General features: G+C 39.6%; 1 pseudogene; it reads right to left on the reverse strand.

Annotated features, from left to right (window-relative positions):
- Positions 1-8641: 8641 nt before the first annotated feature.
- Positions 8642-12032, reverse strand: LOC101536260 (acrosomal protein SP-10-like; annotated as a pseudogene).
- Between the last annotated feature and the right edge of the window lie 5839 nt (positions 12033-17871).

Genomic DNA, 17871 nt, shown 5'->3' on the forward strand with positions numbered 1-17871 from the left:
AGGACTTGAAATAGTATATATCCATTGTTTGCTGAATGCCAGATGCTATCCTAAATTCATTTAATCCTCACATCCTCACTTTGCAGTTGTTATTAAATCCATTTAATAAATGGAAGCTGAAGTTCAAAGAGGTTAAATCTCCAAGGTCACATAGCTAATCAGAATCAGATACATTTGATTGCAAATCCTATAATCCATGAATATACCTTGAAGATTCCAAATACTTGTGAAGTGACTTTTTAAATGAAATGAAGGTTGAGTTGTTTTAACATCCTGTGAAATATTTATATATAAGCATTGTGCCTAACTTTTAGTTTATTCTCTTGAAATAATCCTCTTTTTTAACAGTATTATTTATTGCCAATTAATATCTTTCCACACCAAATATGTCACAGTACAAAATGGAGCTTCACATTATTGAAGTTTTGATGCAATGACAATTAACAAGAAATTTTCAAGATCTATGGATGTTGTTAAATCTTGTGATGGCAAGCAGAATATCTTGAAAATCTGCTATTTTTAAATGGATGGGATGAATAAATTATTAGTGTTTTAGTAATAAGTTTCCTTAAGTGGAGCTTTTAGAGTGTTCATGTCTAGAAAATGTTATGAACAATAAAATTGAAATAAGGCTAAAGAGAGTCCTGCAAAATTTTCCAGCTATACTTTGTGCAAACAAAATGTGTTCCCATCTCACTGTTGAAAATAAACGAGAGACCATCAATGCTGAAACCGACCCCCCCCAAAAAAAATTGTGTAAGCAACAAAACAAAACAAACTGGGCCAAGGATGTATTTTATTGTCACTTTATGTATTTATGTATGTATGTATGTATGTATGTATAAAATATTCCTAAGAAAAATATATGAAAGTAAACCATGTAAAATATAAGCAGCTTGGATTATTAGGCTCAAGACCTTTGAAATCAGATCATGCCACAACATCTGTGTGGTATTTAACTCCTAGCGTATAAAAAGAAACATAAACAGTGAACAAAAGAATTTAGAACTTTTTAAAGGCTATATTGGGTTAAGAAACCCCAGGAAGCTTTTTCCTGCAGTGGTTGATATCCTTGAGCAATTCCATGGACCTTTTAAAGAGAGCAAACGCTACTCCTCTCTGTTTTAACTACTTATCGATTGGACTATTGGCGATTAAGGTTTAGTTTCCTTTTTTTTTTTTTTAACCCTGGTTAAGGGTCTTAAGATATCTGTGTGAATACTGTGCATTTGGCTTGGAAACATTCAAGATCGGACAACCCTTGGGGGCCTTTGAATGCCTGGGACATTTGTCTCCCACTCCTAGTACCAGGGCATCTCACCAAATCCCTTCTTGCATGTTGTTTCCAACGACTTCACAGCAATCAGTCCAGACATGGGGAGATGCTGGTGCCTACCATCTTTCAATACTGCGTCATACCGATAACTCTAGAGGACATTCATTTTTTCTTCTTAAGTTAGAAAAAGAAATGTAACCTAGCTGACATCAAGGGATTTTGAGGCAAACAAGAATTTTCTGTATGAGAATAAGGAAAGAAACATGACAGAAATGACAAAAAAGACCTGTCTAGCTGTCAACAGTCTTACTTTAGTTCCGCTGAGATCCATTAGCAGCTGTGAAGTGTGAAAATTAGGAGCTAAAATACAGAGGATATTTTAAGGCTGAGAATGCAATACACTTTCACTTTTCCCCATCACATTCTTTCTTTTTACACCGAACATGTTATTCGGACTTTTTTTGAGAAATTGCTATAAAAATATCGCCCCAAACAGTCTGATGAAGAAAATGACCTGGTCCAATGTGATAGCATCAGGAGCCTAATTCCCAAGAGAGTCTCTCCTTGGTACAGGGAAGGAAGCAGCTGTTTTCCATCAAGCTCTGACGCTGGGGAGCTCCTACCACTCCCTCCCTCTGCTCCACATGCTCTAGGCCACAAGCATGCACTCCCTTCTTGCGCTTTCATAGACACGGCAGCATGCAATAATTCAAATTCTGTCTTGTTGACACAGCTTGCTTCAGCTGTTCACATAGCAAATTGTTTGTTCCCTGAAACCGAAGACACCGTAGCTCTTTGTGGAGTGACTAAGAAGAGCTGCAGATTCTGGATGTTTGCAATCAAGTGTACTGCTGTGTGGGGTTCTAGAAACATGACACAAATTTGTTTACACTTGTTGAGTCCCAGCTACATATGGGATATTTTCCTTGCTGTGCTGGCTAAAACAGGCTTGTGCATAATTTTGTGAAAGTTCACCAAAGCCCATATTCCTACCAAAGCAACTGATCATTTTCTTCTCTTCACCACAAAATAAGACTTTTTCTAAGCAAGGAACAAATAAAACAACAATCAGTGCTATCATGAGGGACATAAAATCAATCTCTCTCATATAAAAGTGGCATTGCTTTGAGTTTACTGAGCCACTCCTGAATCAAACAGTTTTATCTAAAAGTCAAGCCACCCAGATTATTCACCACCAATTACTTTATTTCAGGTTTTCATTACATAAAACTTGATTGGCATTACTATGTTCATGGGAACAAGGCCTGTGGCCAGGGAACCTATTTGGAAACCCACATGCCTGGTTTCATCAAAGCGGCATATAAATTACATAACCTGAACAAATTCCCTTGAAGACATGATTTCCTATTTACAAAGATAGATCTAAAGTATCTCAAAGAACTCTTTAAGTTTTTAAATTCCTTTTTCTCTGAATTAATGCTCGGTAATCAGAGGCACAAATCACTACATCTGCAATCTCATCATCTTTCCAAATGATTGCAAATATTTTTCAAAGACAAAGTCCGAATATGTATTTTTTTTCTGCCAGTTAAATGTGATATATTCACAGGAAAATATGCCCATGGCATAAAAATGGAAACTATTACATAATCGCCACACTATTTCTTTCCATTACATTCTATTTAATTGTAGAACTTTACATGTACTTTGGTTGGGTTGTTGACATCAACAAATCCACCTATGCTCCCTTTACTTCTCCCCAATCCTTTACATCAAAGCTACAATTACATTTAAAACACTTACTCATCTCATTTTCCTTTTATAAGATGTCATATACTTCTGCATTTTCTATCAAGTCAACTTGATATTTCATCCGGCTTTCAAGGCCTTCATTCTCATGTCTTTAAGGCAGCTGTCCCAAAATGATCCATTGGGCATAAGTCATTTTCCTCACTGACTGAAGTATACCATATGAATATCTCTAATGCCAAACCTTAAGATTCAAAACTGTTTTGTGATAGAATCCAAGGTAGCTGAGTAAGTTGTAGCCTCACTGACTTCAGCTGCACTGAGACATAGAAGAACAAGGGAAGGAGCAATCTCCAATGAAGAAGAAAGAAAGAGAGAAGGAAGGAAGGGAGGGAGGGAGGGAGGAAGGAACGAAGGAAGAAAGGAAGAAAGAAAGGAAGGAAGAAGAAAGAAACGAGAAAGAAAGCAAGAAAGAAAGAAAGAAAGAAAGAAAAAGAAAAACTCCTTGAGAGAGTAAGGAAGCCTAGCGAGACACTGCTGTGGTCACCTGTTCTGCACAGCCAGGTTTCTACTGAAGTCACTTGTCAAAGGTGGGAAGAAATTGTCACTCACCCTGCACACACACTTTTAGCTAAGTGAATTTTCCAGTCAGGGACTTTGACTCCAGTCTAGGTAGTTGACTACATTCTGAGTGAGGACCGGGCTCTGTGAAGGAAAGCAGTATGGCCTCCCTGCCATTCGCTATCCCTGAAAAGCATTGAACTCTGAAAACTTACATAGCAGATCTCCGTGATGCTGTTACCAGAAGCAAATTACAGAGCAGGCAATTTCCCTTGCATCCTGAAACTAGGCTTGGAACTTTGCTCATTCATTCCATACAATCCAGAGAAGCTCCCTGCTGGATTCTGGGAGTTAACCCCAGCAGTTGTTCAGGAAAATCCACTCTCACACTGGAAGATCTGGGCAGTTATATCCACTGTACCCCACAACGTCAGGATTGTAGTAACCACTTACAACTTTCTTAATCCCACTGGAATCTACTCTGTGGATCTGGGGAAGGACCTAAATACAACACAACCAGGACTCACAGATTCCATAGCAAATCCTCATGTGTACCTTGTGATCATTGTCTTACCTTTTCTGACAAAGGACGAAATCTAATGCATCCAACTTGGATATCACCCTGCAGTTGCATCCCAAACTTGCGTAGTGGCCAGAGTACATGAACCAGACGCAAAATTCAGTTCTGAATAGCCACTGAAGGAACAGACACTGCACCAAGCCACAGAGGACTTAAAATATTAAAAAAAGAAGAAAATAGAAATCAAAAAGTGTTTCCAGAAATGCCAAAAAAATCAGTGCAGAAATCCAAAAAACAAAAAATGAGGAAGACAGCATGACTCCCCAAAGGGAACACAATAATTCTTCAATATTAGAATATGAAAATGAGTAGATTAATGAAATGCCTGAAAGCACATGGAATAAATAATTGTAGGATTACTCAAAGGTACACAGAAATACATTATTGAAAGAAATATATCCATATATGATATGGAAGAAAAATATTTTCTTAAAAGATTCAAGTTTTGACAAGAAATCAAGCAGAAATATTAGAAATGAATTCAATATGGCAAATAGATAACACAGTGGAAAGTTAAAAAGCAGGTTTTGCTAGAAAAAAGAAAGAACATCTGAGCTAGAAGACAAATCCTTGCAAATACCTTAATTCAATAAAAAGAAGAAAAAATCAGAAAAACTCAAAAACTGTATTCAACAGTATGATTCTTTCAAGTGATTAGATATATGTGTCTCATGAGTTCCTATTTGTACAGAAATAGGAAATGAGTATGAGGTCTAGTTGGTGAAATAATCACCTATAGGTCCTATTAAGGGAAGGGGCATCCAAGTACAGGAAACATGCTGCCCTGGAAATAGCCATGATCAGAAATAAACATCAGAATTATACATCATAGCCAAACTTTCTTTTTTTAAATTTTTATTGGAAAGGCAGATAATCAGAGAGGAGGACAGAGAGAAAGATTTTTCCGTCCGATGGTTCACTCCCTTAGCGGCTGCATTGGCTGGAGCTTCAATATGAAGACAGGAGCCAGGAGCTCTTCCAGGTCTCCCATGCAGATGCAGGGTCCCAAGGCTTTGGACCATCCTCGACTGCTTTCCCAGGGCACATGCAGGGAGCTGGACGGGAAACGGGACTGCCAGGATTAGAACCATCACCCATATGGGGTCTCGGGGCATGCAAGGCATGGACTTAAATCACTATGCTATTGTGCTGGGCCCTATACCCAAACTTTCCTAAGGAATGATCCTAAGGAATGATCCTAAGGAATGATCCTAACCCGTGCATGAGAAAAATACCAGCTTATCTTCAGAGGATCCCCAGGTAGACTGACATCAAAAATCATACCAACAAATTCACACATTCAATTCATCTCAATCAGAAACCCTGAACAACTAAAGCAATGTTAAATAACAGAAATAAATCTGGCGGTATCGCAATACCAGACTTTAGAAAGTGCAACAGGAAAGTTTTGATCGAAATAACCTGGCATTGGCAAAAAAGCAGATATACATACTTACAGAAGAGTACAGAAATCTTAGAAATTAATACACATAGCAATGGCCAACGAATCTTTGACCAAAAAAAAAAACCTGAAATGGGCCCGGTGCCGTGGCCTAGCAGCTAAAGTCCTCGCCTTGAAAGTCCCGGGATCCCATATGGGCGCCGGTTCTAATCCCAGCAGCTCCACTTCCCATCCAGCTCTCTGCTTGTGGCCTGCGAAAGCAGTCGAGGATGGCCCAAGGCCTTGGGACCCTGCACCCACGTGAGAGGCCCGGAAGAAGTTCCTGGTTCCCGGCTTCGGATTGGCACAGCACCGGCCGTTGCGCTCACTTGGGGAATGAATCATCAGACAGATCTTTCTCTCTGTCTCTCCTCCTCTCTGCATATCTGTCTTTGTAATAAAAATAAATAAATCTTAAAAAAAAAAAAAAACCCTGAAGTCAATACAGGGAGAAAGGACAGTCTCTTGAACAAATGGTGATGAAACCACAAAAATCAACCGAAAATTGACCAAAGACCTAAATGTATGATTTGATAACTTCAAATTACCGGTGGAAAACATTGCTGAAATGCTGCCAGAAATAGTTGTAGAAGACTCAGCAACACAGGAAATCGAAGAAATGTAGACAAACAGGATTGCCTTAAATTGAAAAAATTCCTGTACTGCAAAGATTTAGTCAAAATGTGAAGAAGCAACAAGCAGAAGCAAGAAAATCTTGAAACTTGTGCAACTGATGGAGCATCCTCCAGGATCTATAACAACCTTAACAGCTCAAACACACACACACACACAATCAAAAGAACCTTAACAGCTCAAACACACAGGATCTATAAGAACCCTAACAGCTCAAACACGCACACACAATCAAATCGAGAAGTGGGCAAGGACATTAATCGGCAATTTTCAAAAGGTGAAACATAAATGGTTAGTAGATGAAAATGTACATAGAATCACTCACCATCAGAGAACTTTAAAAGTAAAGAAAAAAAAAGACATTGAATGAGGTCTCACTTCACTCTTGTTACCTGGGCTTTTATAACGCATTCAGAGAACAACAGATGGTAATGAGAAATTTGGTGTGGGAAAGAATGAACCCTAATCAACTGTTGGTGGAAATGTGGACTAGCATAGCCATGATAGGAGACAGTATTGTGGTTTCTCTAATTTGAAAATATGTCTACCCTATGTCGAAGCAATCCCATTCCTAGTAATTTACCCCAATGAAATAAAATCAGTAAAGGAGAGATATTTGTACACTTGTGGACATGTTAGTTTGATTCACAATTGCTAAGATTATGGAATAAATCTAGATGTCCATCAATGGGTGAGTAGATAGAAAAAAAATGTGTTGTATTTACACTATGTGATACTACTGAGCCATGAAAAAACCCTGTCATTTGCAACAAAATGGATGTGACTGGAAACCTCTATGCTTAGCGAAATAAGCCAGTTTCCAAAGACAAATATCCTGTTTTCCCTGATCTATGATAACCAGCAAATGGAGCACTAAAGATATAGTACACATGAGCAAAACTGCTCCTCTGAGATGCAATTACTGTTTGCTAATTTAGTCCAGGTACTTGAAGAACAGTTTTTGTTTTTGTTTTTGTTTTTGTGCTATCTGTTGAATTCTTTACCTAATGGAATGCTGAGGCTGTGATTGTGAATTGAGCTGAAATAAAGCAAGATAAGAATTTAAAAAAGAAAGAAAAAAGAAGGAAGAAGGTGGGTGAATAAAAAGGAGGGAGGGAGGATAGGATAAAATACATTACTAAGTGCTTAAGTATGTTTTGTGAAACACATATAACTGTTTCATCTTAATTAGATAATAATGTACAATACATAAAGCATAAAAAACAAGAGAAAATAGAATAAATTTCACAATAGTATGAAATTTATTCACAGTAAAGATAACAACAGAATGAGGAGACACTGTATAGACAGGAAGTATTTGCAGGCCATGCACGCTATTTCTCATTGCTCTCAACATCGCTAATCATTACAGAAATACAAATCAAAATTGCAATGACAAACCATCTGATAGCTGTTAGAGTGGCTATTATGAAAAATAAAAAAAGGTAAAATGACATTCGGAAAATAAGAAGAAAATGGAACTCAAATGTAGTGTAATTGGTACAGCAATTATGAAAAAAGTATGGAGATTCTGCCCAAAAAAAAAAAAAAACCTGAAAACTAAAAACATCAGGGACCAGCATTTTGGCATGGTTGGCTAAACTTCCGCTTGTGATTTAGTGCCAGGATGAATCTCAGCTTCTCTGGGAAGGTAACAGAAGATGAATCAAGCATTCGGGTTCCTATCATTCATGTGTGAGACCAGGATGCAGTAGCTTCTGGATTAAGGCTGGTCGAGACTCAGCTGCTTCAACTATTTGAAAAGTGAGCCAGTAAATGGAGGATATTCATTTTCTCTTCTCTCTCTCTCTCTCTCTCTCTGTGTGTGCATTTCAAATAAAAAATGTTTAAAATATATTATGTATAGTTTGCTTTCACATGATTCACCATTCATGTCCAAATGAAACGAAACCAATACCTGCAAGAGAAATATAAATTGCATGTTCCTTATAAACAGAGCTTATAGATAAACATTATATGGATAAACATTTCAGTTTTAAAAATATTACATTCTATTCTGAGAAGCACAATAAAATTCCATGCTTCCTGCCTCGGATGTGAATTATTACTTTGTTCAGCGTAGCCACACTTAGTACACAACCTGCATGTCAGCCACTAAATATTGTCTCAGTGAATAGATCGACTATTGCAATGCTTTGTGATTTGTTATTGAGTAGCCCTTATTTAGTATTGGCTGCAAAGTGCAGGAATACGCATGCTGGCGATTCAGGAGTAATCAGGAAAAGCCGAAAGTTCTTATTTTAAACTGAAGGCATGGTTCTTACATAACAAAAGAAAAAAAATCATTGCGAGGTGTCTAAGATTTATATTAAGAATAATTCTCCCATCTATCAAATTTTTTTTTACTCATGCAGATTTTATTTAAAAAGTAAATCCAGAATTTTGAGAGGGGAAGCAAAGAAGACAGGACAGTAAAGGTATTTAGAATCATCCTGTGTGATGCTCAGAGGTGTGATTAACTGTTGACTGGGGTAAGAAACTAAATAGGGAGGAGCTGAGCATGGCAATGGGAGGCCTTTTGCTGCCCCAGTCAGCAAGAAACAAGAACACAACCTTCTAGATTTTGTTGCAGAAAGATTGATTCCAGCACCATAAAATTTGCATTCTGGTTCCATGGGAGAAGAAGTTCATAGATGGACACATGTTCTCACATCCCTGAACCATGAACTGGAGTTTTCCTCCTTCAAAGATCTTCTTTAACATACACTGCTGGGAATTCTGAGTGGTGCAAACTCCCTCTCAACGAAGGCATTTTCCTTGAGCATTCATATAAGCACAGGTGTTGCAATTTAATACCGGCCCTGGGGATGTACTTGAAACTGGTACAGCTGAGGGTGGTTCAGTCAAAGGCTTGTCAGGAGGGGGCTGGTCACCCAAGGCCTGGTCACCCGAAGCAGCAGCCTGGTCACCTGAAGCATCAGCCCGTTCGCCTGCAGTGCGCTCACCGGTGTGTTCACTCTCGGCATGTTCCCCAGAGCTGTGCTCGCATGTGCCGGGCTCACTGGAACCGTGCTCCATTAAAGCACTCTCACCTGATGTCTCAAAGTCTCGCTGTCGGAAGGGTTTCCGAGGGAAAAATAGTCACCCGTAAGCTGGTGAGTTGCAGCTTGATCCATAGAGCCTGGAGGGAAAGATGAGAAGATGAAAGCCTGCCTTCCTAGGGGTAGAGGCTAGTGCCACACTCCTAGGTTTCCCATGGTTCTAGATCAGTTACTGAAGTATAGATGCCAGAGGAAGTCAACCAAGTGCTCAAAAAGACCATGAAGACAGATATTTATGAAAACAGAGACCACCTCTGGGATTCAAAGGCAGTATTTCAGATACACAATATTAAGAACTTCACAGTTGGAACATCCAACCTTGAGCCAAAAGCACCTGAAGGAAAATCAGCTTGCCTCCCTACCAGCACCAGGAAAGCAATGCACTGTCAACTCAGGATACCAGAAATCCCCCAAGAGTCCTCTCTCCAATGTTGCAGTGAGTGAAAGACAAGAAATGGGAAAGAGGAAGCAAGAAGTTCACAATGGCTAAGTAATTTTAGCCTAAATCGAGGGGGGTAGATTTTCAGCTTTGGACAGGATAAACTTTGGAAGATGACAAATGCCTAGTGGATCCACAAAAATTATTAGAGGGATAGGTCTGGTGCTATGGTGCAGCAGGCTAATACTCCATCCTGTGGCGATGTCATCCCATATGGGTGCTGGTTAGTATCCTCATTGCTCCAATTCCCTATGCTCATGGCATAGGGAAGCAGCAGAGAATGGCTCATATCCTTGGGACGTTGTATCATGACAACGTATCATGTGACTCCTGAGGGAGGTCAGGAAGAAACTCCTAGCTTGAGCTTCAGATCAGCTTATTTAGCCATTTGGGGTGTAGACCTGGAGGATGTAAGACCTTCCCTCTCTGTTTCCCTTTCTCTCTCTACAATCTACCTTTCAAATAGAAATAAATAAATCTTTTAAAAAAAAGATAGGGTAATTAAGTCACCTTCATTTGGTAAGGTCAAGTGCTTCCTCACATTTAATCCCCAGTTCATATGGTTTGGGGAAAGTGGACTTACTATGAGTTAATTATCAAGGTCAAAAAATTATTGGCACAAGGGTGCCCAAGGCCCAAGTTCTTAGGCCATCTTCCACTGCTTTCCAAGGCCCATCAGCAGGGAGCTGGATTGGTGATGGAGCAGCTGGAATTCAAACTGGAGATGACATCAGATGCTGGTATCGTAGGTGGGAGCTTTACCCTTTGTAACACAACACAACCCCTCTAGATACTGATAAATATCTGCTTGACTGATTATTCAGTAGTTAAAATTTTAACAGAGTCGTTTCTTTTATACCAGAAGATTGAAAGCCTGTGAATTTGCTGCACACGCGACTGACATACTGCCATCTAGTGGAAAGTATCTGTTTCCGGGTCAACTTTTGAAAGTGCAACAAAGCAGTGAATTCTCTGAGCTTACACTGTAGCTCAGAGCTCATGACCTCTCTTTTCCTGTAGGACTCAGGAGGAAAAACAGCTCAGTTTATTCGGGGATTCTGAAAGAGGAGATGCAGACAATTGGATGAGTAGAATACAGCCACAGTGAGGTTTATCAAGTCTGTGACCTAGACCCTGCAGTGCGTGTTTCCTTTTTAAAATTTATCTATTTGTTTGAAAGAAAGGTACACACACACAGAGAGAGAGAGAGAGAGAGAGAGAGAGAGAGAGAGAGAGAGGCAGACAAACACACACAGAGAAATCTTCCATTGTTTGTTCACTAACTCAAGTGGTAGCAACAGCTGGAACTGGGCTGGTCCAAAGCAAGGAGCCTGGAACTTCTTCCTAGTTTCCCCAGAGACTCAAGCACTTGGGCTGTCCTCTGATACTTTTCTAGACATATTAGCAGAGAGCTGAATCAGAAATGGAGTAGCGGGCCCGGTGGCATGGACTAGCGGCTAAAGTCCTCGCCTTGAAAGCCCTGGGATCCCATATGGGCGCCGGTTCTAATCCCGGTAGCTCCAATTCCCATCCAGCTCCATGCTTGTGGCCTGGGAAAGCAGTTGAGGAAGGCCCAAAGCATTGGGACACTGCACCCGCGTGGGAGACCTGGAAGAGGTTCCAGGTTCCCGGCTTCGGATCGGCGCGCATCGGCCCGTTGCGGCTCACTTGGGGAGCGAATCATCGGACGGAAGATCTTCCTCTGTCTCTCCCCCTCTGTGTATATCCAGCTTTCTAATAATAATAGAACCTTAAAAAAAAAAAAAAGAAATGGAGTAGCTAGAACTCAAACTGGTACCCATATGAGATGCTACTGTCACCGATGGTGGCTTGCTATGCCACAACGCTGGTTCCCCCAATCCCCACTCTTCTGAGATGCATTTCTGGATGTATGACATCCTCATCTCCTATATTTCTTCATCACACTGCCAACACAGCATCTATATTCAGTAGGAGGGTTAAACCTTTACTGCACTTATACTGAACCTGTAGGTCCAACCTCCCATCTCACACAGAGCATCAGGTGCAAATGTGGCTTGGCTGAAGAAGCAGAGGCAGAGTTATGCCGGGTCAGTGGTCACTTCTGACCGTAAAACCATAACTAGGAGAAATCAACTGGTTTGGAAGCTCTCAGAGTTGGGCTGGATTTGTTACTCTCGATTCTGGGGCAGATTGGTGTCAGTAACTAAGAGGTTGGTCTTTCTTTTTCAAGAACAAAAACACCTTCAAGAAGGTTCCCTTACATTTCCACACACAGCCTGGAGAGTAGAAGACTCACCTCTGGCAGATCCAAGCAGATAAAGATCCATCAATAAAATAAACTTGTCCATCTGGATTTAAGGAGAGAGGGGACCCTAGTGTAGGGCACCCAAGAGCTGTGAAGAAACTGACCAGAGTCCCACACCTGTGAGTGGAATTCTAGAACCTCAGAGACAATCCATGCTTCTTCACAATGGATGATGCTAATGTCCTTGAGTAATCTGTTCAGCCAGCTGTCCCATGATGACCACTGGCAGATTCCACTAGTGAAGACTAATGAATATTTTCTATTCATAAAATGGTGTGTTGGATCAATCTGCCCCATCTCTAAACAAAACCAAAGAAATGACCAAAATAGTATGTGTATTTTGTAATAAAGTTTAAAAGATATTCACTGTTTTAAAAAAATGTTTTGGCGGGCTCGGCGGTGTGGCCTGGTGGCTAAGGTCCTTGCCTTGATCCCATATGGCCGCTGGTTCTAATCCCGGCAGCTCTACTTCCTCTCTATCTCTCCTCCTCGCAGTATATCTGACTTTGTAATGAAAATAAAATAAATCTTTAAAAAAAAATGTTTTGGCAGTTTCAACCAGCTAGGTGTGACCAGCTAGTTGTTTTCCACTCAACTTCCTAAATCAATTATTTCTTTTTCTTGGCTCTGACCTGTAGCCCAGAAGGTTGAGCTGTGTTGACCTCACCACCTCAGTCATTGGGCAAGTCTGCCTTCAGGTTGCCTATAGTCAAAGGAAGACTTGAGGGAAGTGAACAGAGGGCAGCAGAGAGGGAACGAGGAGGCTGGGGCTTTATAAGACAAAGCTGTTTGCAACTAGGTTATGGTAACATGTTTTCCATCCCTGCTTCCTTGGGATCAATAATTGTTTCTTGCTGGCGCTAAAATCTGGATAACCTAACTTGAAATAAAAATTGTTTCCAATAAGGAAACAAACTGCCAGCTTCTGTAAACTTTGTCAATATGGACTTCGGTCAATCATGGTTTTGTCAGGAGACAGTTGGCAAACTCCAGTAGGTACCTGCGGAGAGTTTACACAGAGTAGAGGAATCATTGAGGGGCAGCTGAAAGCTGTGTCATGAGCAGTCACTTCTATCAGGGAGGCAAACAAACTGGGGGGTGAATGCGGTGAGGCATCCACCTGGTATAAATCTAGAACTCTTAGAGGATTGATTGGCAGAGATCCTGAGCCCCCTTCTCATTCATACATCTCTTTGCTTTATCCTCTTAGACCACTTTGTAACATGCACCACTGAGTGCTGAGTCTAGAACAGGTCTACTTGCCTTATTATAATTATTTGCCTAATGTCTGTTCCACTGTTGAAAACTAGGACCCTATTTGTCACGATCATTATCATAGCCTCAATGGAAGTAACACTGATTGTTATATAACAGGTTCTTTTAAAAAATATTTATGTTTACTTGAAAGGTAGATTTACAGAGAAAGACAGAGATCTACCATCCCCTGGCCGACTCCCCAAATGGCTGCAATGGCCAAAGCTGAGCCAATCCGAAGCCAAGATCCAGGAGGCTCCTCCGGGTCTCCCACATGGCTGCAGCGACCCAAAGGCCCTGGGCATCATTGACTGCTTTCCCAGGCCACAACAGGGAGCGGGATGGGAAGTGGAGCAGCTGTGAACAGAAATGTTGCCCATGGACCTGGCACAGTAGCCTAGTGGCTTAAGTCCTCGCTTTGCATATACCAGAATCCCATATGGATGCTGGTTCTAATCCTGGCAGCCCTACTTCCCATTCAGCTCCCTACTTGTGGCCTGGGAAAGCAGCCAAGGACAACCCAAAGCCCTGGGACCGTGCATCCATGTGGGAGACCCAGAAGAAGCTGCCGGCTCCCGGCTTCTGGCTTTGGATTGGCACAGCTCTGGCTACTTGGGGCAGAAGATCTTTCTTTCTTTCTGGCTCTCCTCCTCTCTGTACATCTGACTTTCCAAGGAAAAAAAATCTTAAAATTTGAAAAAGAAAAAGCAATAATTTTTCTGTCACTTCTCAAAAATGAAAGTGATCGCCATAATATAACCGCCCACTTAAAATGAGCAAGGAACTAATGTGTGTATGCTTATGTGTGCATGTATGTCTGTGTATATGAAAAAATCTATGTGAGAAAACAGGTATTGTCAGATTCAGTGACATCTGGTTTCAGGCATCAACTGCTAAGGATATTGGAGGGCATCCTCTATGGATAAGGGAGACTGCTGTGTACAGCTTACTGGGAACTGCCCAGCACAACCTCTGCGCATCATTAGGAAAGTCTCTCGCAACATTTACCCCAGCATGGAAAAGAACAACAAACCAGTTGCCACTTAATGCACACTGATTTTATAACACTGAAAAATTGAACTATTTTTTTTCTTAAAGATTTATTTTTTTTTATGGCTAAGTCAGATATACAGAAGGGAGGAAAAACAAAAAGGATCTTCTGTCCCTTGATTCACTCCCCAAACAGTTGCAAAGGCTGGAGCAGATCCGATCCGAAGCCAGGCTTCTGAGGCTCTTCCAGGTCCCCCATGCCGGTGCAGGATCCAATCCCAAGGTTTTGGGGTGCCTTGAGACTGCTTTCCCATGCCACAAGCAGAGAGCTGGATGGGAAGCAGGGGTGCTAGGATTAGAACCGGCAGGTGCCCATATGGGATCCTGGCACATACAAGGCAAGGACTTCAGCTGCTGAGCTACGCGCTGGGCCCAAAAAATTGAAGTCTTAAGTGGAAAGATTATAAATCCTGGATTGTCTATCCAGTGTCATATTCATCAATTTTGTGAAGAAATCAGAACTTAAGTGTTCACATCACGTACATGCATGCACAATTGTGAAGTGTGAGACGTGATGGATATACTAATTAGGTTATTTTTAATGATAATTTTACAACATGCATAAGCAAAATCATCAGGTTGTATGCCTTAAATACATGCAATTTTATGTCCCTTTTGTATCAATGAACAGGTAAGAAAGCGAAAAAAGGCAAAGGAAGAAAAGAAAGACTTAAGTAATTTAAGATAGTATGAGGAAGATTAATTATGGCAAACACTAATCTTCAATCCAGAAAGAAAACATAGGGGGCAAGTCTGTTGATCTTCTGTAAAAGGACTTTGCTCATGAAAAATATGTAGAATAATATAATATATCCATCTTAAAAATGCTACTCATATTCTTATCCCTTATTAAATATGCAAGTTCAATTTCAAGAATTTTCCCAGGCATTTTTAAACTTAATGACATATTTGTCACTACAGAAATGTTTATAATTTGGGGACCATGTATGTTGTGGCACAGTGGCTGAAAATGTTGTTGCAGGGCTAGCATCTCATATTAGAATGTTGTTTCCCATCCAAGCATGCCTGTTTCTGCTCATGTGACAGAATGTGTAGTGAATAAAGTGGCTCTTGTAACCTGAGCCCTGGCCATCTGCATGGGAAGTTTCCATGGACTTCTTGGGTCCTGGCACCTTCCTGATCCAGTCCTGGCTATTGTTGCCATTTGAGGAGGTAATCAGTGGATAGAGGATCTCTGTATCTCTTTCTCTCCTTGTCCATTTTTAAAAATATTTTTTCCAAATAAGTTTTATATAATGTATAAGTGCAGAAAATTTATTGATATGCAAGCAAAAATATATTTTATTCTGGCCCTTCTTTTTTGGAAAAAAAATGTATAACAAATAGAATTTAGTTCAATATTTTGAAGATTATTATCTTTCATAAAATTTCTGATTTAACTGACATTTGTCAGAGTATGATATTATTGCAGAATCATTGATTTCTGTTTTTGTTCTGAACACCAGTAAATACCTACTTTAGAATTTCCAACTTCATCTATGACTGTTGCTAAAGGACTATACTATTGTTTATTGTATATATTATATGGCAGAAGATAGTAGGGTATGAGAAGGAAGAGGAAAAAGGAGGTGAAGAGAGAATCCCTATACCTAGAAAAATGTATTATGAAAAAAACAATATAAATAAAATTCAGAAATAATAATGAAGAAGAATTTCCAATTTAACACTGCACTGATCAGTGTTCTATTTGTGCAGGCTCACTCAATATTTTGTGATTAGTCGACCACATCTCTGGTGTCAATTAAAATATTGGCCACTAATTAAAACTGTGAGCTTGTCTAGGATTTGTTTTAGTTATTTTGGCTTCCAGATCACTGATACTAAATTTGTGGGAAATGGAGAAATTTTCAACAGTTCCAAGCCTGGAAGGATTCATTTCAAGTCAAACTGTTCCCATAATTTCAACTGTAACTGCTGCTGATTATTTTTTATGTTGTAATGAAGCTATAATGATCAAAGCATGACGGCATTTCTTAGAGATTCGTGACTGGCTGGCTTTGTCTTGGGCCATTAACCCTCACCATTAGTTCCCCTGGAAATATGTTTATATTGAGAATATTACTGTTAATGACAGAGCTGTGTTAAAACTTTTGAACACACTCTGGAGTAAAATCACTGATTATTTTCTGTCAATGTAATATTGTGGTTGAAAAACTGAATGGTAAGGAAGAGTAATGAGGAGAGCAAAACAAATTATTGCTCACTGGAGAAGAGTATGATAGATATGTATTTTGAATGCATAGATAGGAGTATGCATGTAGATACTTTACATGAATACATGCTCAAGCATTCTGTATTTACTCATGGACTATGGAAACGCTATTGCAACTTGTGACTATATCATGTCTTTAGTTGAAGGTATATAAAATAACACATTCTTAATTATGAAGATATTTCACATACATATTTTTTCTACTATACATCTGTTCCTCCTCAATATCACTGAGACAAAGAATTGAACATATTCTCATCGACAACTATTCCCTATTTAGTAACCAATCAAAAGTCTATGTTTGTTCTCTCCACATATGATCCCTGACACTGGTGGCACTAAAATTCTACTCACGATGATGAGTTTATGTTAGCTTTTCTTTTCTTTTAAAATGTATTATTTTGTTATTTTATGATACAGTTCCATAGGCTCTGGGATTTCTTTTTTCCCTTCTCCAAATTCCCACTTCCTTCTCCCCCACTGATTTCCTGTATATCATTACAATAGAATAGTCCTTCATAAACAGTTGTAAGTCCGTCATTCTGGCCCTACGCTGTATCCGAACATTGCTTTTAAAAAATATATCCGATGTTTATATCATTCTCAATTTCTCAGCAGAAGAGTCGCCTTGATGTAAGATATGAAGGTGTCCTTTTGCAAAATTAAACATTGAAGCAATGTAAAGCATGTCTTGAATTCTCAAGAACTACTTTTAAGCAAAAATCTATGGAATTCACATAGTTAACCTGCCCTGAAAGTCAATCATTTGCCTTCAGAAAAAAGGTAAAACTGAACTATCAGATTGGAATTTGAATAAAACACAAAACAACTGTCTTTTGTTTACTTCATTTTAAACAAAAGTGTTTCTCTGACAGATCTCAATCACTGTTGAAGTCTTAATTCACTAACAACGATAGACTCTAATTTTTGTTAAAACTATATTTTGTGCTGTTAAAGACTAATATACGTAATTATTACTAAGTGTTTAATCGTCTAGAGAGGATTCCAGATATTTTTTCTGACAAATGTACTTTATCTAAATGAAGGAAAAAATATTCCTGAAAATGTTAGGCACCATAATAAATGCAAGTTTTAAACAATACCAAGTTCTCAGACTGTTAGGTCTCTGCTTGCAGTGCCAGCACCTCATACTTTTTTTAAAAAAGATTTATTTATTTTTAGTGCAAAATCAGATATACAGAGAGGCGGAGAGAGAAAAGATCTTTTATTTGATGATTCACTCCCCTAGCAGCTGCAGTGGCTGGAGCTGAGCCAATCAGAAGCCAGGAGCCAGGAACTTCCTCAGGTCTCTCATGCGGGTGCAAGGTCCCAAAGCTTTTGGCGG

This window comes from Ochotona princeps, chromosome 3 (assembly GCF_030435755.1).
Source record: "Ochotona princeps isolate mOchPri1 chromosome 3, mOchPri1.hap1, whole genome shotgun sequence".
NCBI lineage: Eukaryota > Metazoa > Chordata > Mammalia > Lagomorpha > Ochotonidae > Ochotona > Ochotona princeps.